This window comes from Elephantulus edwardii, unplaced genomic scaffold (genome assembly GCF_000299155.1).
Source record: "Elephantulus edwardii isolate Elephantulus edwardi_28Jun2011 unplaced genomic scaffold, EleEdw1.0 scaffold00033, whole genome shotgun sequence".
NCBI lineage: Eukaryota > Metazoa > Chordata > Mammalia > Macroscelidea > Macroscelididae > Elephantulus > Elephantulus edwardii.
The window spans coordinates 21,094,873-21,098,892 of record NW_006399783.1 but is presented as its reverse complement, the minus strand read 5'-3'; the positions used below and the strand labels follow the sequence as shown (position 1 = coordinate 21,098,892).

At 40.9% G+C, this 4,020-nt stretch overlaps 1 pseudogene; it reads left to right on the top strand.

The window, feature by feature from the left end:
- Positions 1 to 1,014: 1,014 nt before the first annotated feature.
- On the top strand, positions 1,015 to 2,131 carry LOC102861974 (annotated as a pseudogene).
- The last annotated feature ends 1,889 nt before the right edge of the window (positions 2,132 to 4,020 follow it).

Genomic DNA, 4,020 nt, shown 5'->3' with positions numbered 1-4,020 from the left:
AGGGGTGTATTGAAGTCTCCAAGTACTATAGTAGTGTTATCTATCTCCTTTTTCAACTTTGTTAATGTGTGTTTTATATATTTTGCAGGTCTTTCATTTGGTGCATAGATATTCAATATTGTTATATCTTTTATTACTTTTCTTAATGATCATTTTAGCCATTGCACTCTGGATGTGCCGACTTCTGCAATTTCCCCAAATGTGGGAAACTCAACTACATAGCTTGCAGTAGTGGGAGACTACATCCATGTTCTTTCTTGAAAGGAAAAAAAATTATTTTAGATTTACATAAGAGTTGTAAAAGTATTAGCTTTCAGTATTCAGCTTGCTCAGTTCCACAATCAACACTCTTGGCACCAGCAGTCAGGAAATTAAAAGACAAATTGCATTAGGAATATCTGTTGTCAGGGACCTCTCCAAAGTACTGAGAAGCAATGATATCAGTCTAGAGACTAAGGTGTTAGAGTTCCTTTATATCTTTATCTAGCCTACTTTAATGTGATCATCTTATAGAGCTATAGAATACTGATCAAAATGAAATGATCAATCTTAGATTTAGGATTAATTTAATGATTACTCTTAGATTTAGGATTAATTTTGTACATGATATTCATGTGCCTTCTAGAAAAGCCATATCAACTGGAGGCCTCAAGCCCTGGATTTGACCAGTTTTTCCACTCAGGTTCTAGCCTGGAATGAATTGTGTCCCTCCAAAATATGTGTCAACTTGGCTAGGCCATGATTCTCCATATAATTATCCTATACGTTATAAAGCCTAACTTGTATGATGTCAATAATCATAATGCATATACATATTGAACTACTAATCCAAACATTGGAAGTTTTAATCCACTAATCACTCCAAAAGAAGATGAGCAATCTCCTCTTGTAAAAATGACAGCCAACCCTCCCTCGCGCTACGCGGCGGAGCAGGGCAGGCCTCGTGCCGTGTCGGCCATCGCGATGGCCGTGGCGTCGTCCCGTCGTCATCCTCAGTGCTGCAGCTCCTGAAAGATGGCAGAGGAAGTGGTGGTGGTGGCCAAATTTGACTATGTGGCCCAACAAGAGCAAGAGCTGGACATCAAGAAGAATGAAAGGCTGTGGCTCCTGGATGACTCCAAGTCCTGGTGGCGCGTGCGGAATTCCATGAATAAAACGGGCTTTGTGCCTTCTAACTACGTGGAAAGGAAAAACAGTGCTCGGAAGGCATCTATTGTAAAAAACCTCAAGGATACTTTAGGCATTGGAAAAGTGAAAAGGAAAACTAGTGTCCCAGACTCCGCCTCGCCTGCTGATGACAGCTTTGTGGATTTATGACCTCAACCTGCCTGCCTATGTGAAATTTAACATGGCAGAGAGAGAAGATGAATTATCTTTGATAAAAGGCACCAAAGTGATCGTCATGGAGAAGTGTAGTGATGGCTGGTGGCGCGGAAGCTACAATGGACAGGTTGGATGGTTCCCTTCAAACTACGTGACTGAAGAGGGCGACAGTCCCCTGGGGGACCACATGGGCTCCCTGTCGGAGAAATTAGTGGCGGTCGTTAATAACCTAAACACAGGCCAGGTGTTGCATGTGGTCCAGGCGCTCTACCCATTCAGCTGGTCCAACGATGAAGAACTCAATTTTGAGAAAGGAGATGTTATGGATGTTATTGAAAAGCCAGAAAACGACCCTGAGTGGTGGAAATGCAGAAAGATCAACGGGCTGATTGGTCTGGTGCCAAAAAACTATGTTACCATTATGCAGAATAATACCTTAAACTCGGGTTTGGAGCCGTCGCCTCCACAGTGTGACTACATTCGGCCCTCACTCACTGGAAAGTTTGCTGGCAATCCGTGGTATTACGGGAAAGTTACCAGGCACCAGGCAGAAATAGCTTTGAATGAAAGAGGGCATGAAGGCGATTTCCTCATTCGGGATAGTGAATCTTCGCCAAATGATTTCTCAGTATCACTCAAAGCACAAGGGAAAAACAAGCATTTTAAAGTCCAGCTGAAAGAGACTGTCTACTGTATTGGGCAGCGTAAATTCAGCACCATGGAAGAACTGGTAGAACATTACAAAAAAGCACCAATTTTTACAAGTGAACACGGAGAAAAACTCTATCTTGTTAAGCATTTATCTTGATACTGCTGGCCAGAATTGACTGTTTTAATTTGTCATGTAATTGAAGACAGAACGTGTTGGTCCAATTGTGCTTGATTGGATGGTAGTTTCTAACTCTATATGAAAATTGACTATTATACATATTCATATTTTTATTATAATTCAGCACATGTATTCTATATATGCAGAATACCTGCATAAAGCAATTATTTATTCTTAGTCCGCTTTATTGTTTTCTAATATTAAGGTTGGTTGTTTTTTGGTTTTTTTGTTTTTTATTTTGGAAAAGTCAAATAATACTGATCAAAAGTCTACCTAAAAGAATTTTTTTCATTGCCTTTTATTTCATTGCTAGAATGCTCTATTAATTGGTTGTTCCACCCTGGTCTTCCTTCACATAGAATTCTTATATTGCTATATGGCATATGCTCAAATAAAGATCTTGCAGAATGTTAATAATCTTTTCTGTGACTAAATAGCAATAATAAATGAAAAACAAATTCTTTAAAAAAAAATGACAGCCAAGACTATATGTTCATGGATCATTTCTATAGCTTGTTACTAGAGAAGTTTCTCTGATTGTGTAGAGAAAAAAACCACGAGGAGGAGGCGCAACATTCTCTCCTGAGCGTGAAGCCGGCTCTTGGCGTTGCTTCAGTGCAACCACCATTTGCCACTGATGATCATTCTTCTCTTCCATCACAGATCAGGAGGGAGAGGATACAGTGTTTTTCTTAGGACATTTTCTTAGGAGAAAAAAAAAATGACAGCCTTGGAAACCCAGTGCAAGGTTGCTGTGAGTCAGTACTGACTGGAAGGCATGGGATGATGTTAACAAGTCAGGATTAGCAACCTGTTTTGTGTAACAATGTAACCTTTCCCATGAAAGGATCCATTGTGACCAGCCAGTCAGTGTAAGGGATGAGAGTGGGATGTAACGCCCCAATCAGACCACAGCTCCATCCAACATAAGGGGAGTTTCCTGGGGTATGGTCTGCACCACTTTTTGTTTTATAAGAGATAACAGGAAAGCAAAAGTACAATCAAGAACAAAACAAACAATGGAGAAAAAATATCACCAAGAAAGAAGAGCCAGAGGCAGAGTGCGTCCTTTGGACTAAGTGTCCTGTGCTAAGAAATTCATAAAATCAGGAGACACAAAGAGAGAAAACCTTCTCCCAGAGCTGGTACCCTGAAATTGGACTTCTAGTCTCCTAAACTGTAAGAGAACATATTTCTCTGTTAGAGCCATCTCCTCCTGGAATCTCTGTTGTAGCAGCACTAGATAATTAAGACAGGTCCAGATTCCAGTCCAAGATCCCACATTATATTCAGATGTCATATCTCCACAGTTAGCTCCAGTGTAAGATTCCTTAGTCCTCCCATTTCTTTCATGAACTTGATGTTTTTTAAAAGGGCTGGCAAGTTATTTTGTAGAAAACCCTTCAGTTTGGGATTATATTCTATTTCCTCCATTTCCTGATTTCCCCACCCACAACTGCTTGGAAGCAGGATTGGCATCCACTTGCCTCTGGAAACTCTATGAACAGTGCTCAGGTCTTCCGTTCATAGGGTCACTATGAGTCATCTACGACTCAACGGCACTGAACAACAATAGCAAAGACAATAGAGAGAGAGCTACATTGGCCTAGTGGACTGAAAGTTACGCTACCAAGCCCAAAGTGAGTGATTTTAATCTGCGGCCCTCAGGCCTGGTTCAAATTGTTTTTCTGTCAAACATTCTTCTAGGTGGTATAGCGCTGGTCTGTGCATTGCTGTACAGAGGTAACTCGTGGTTGCTGTGATGCTGAAGACTGTGACAGTGATGTGCCAAATATGATAACGGTTACTCAGGGTGCACAGTATTTGGTGGAGCTTCTCTGTTAAAACAAGTTTGGAAGCAGGAGTGG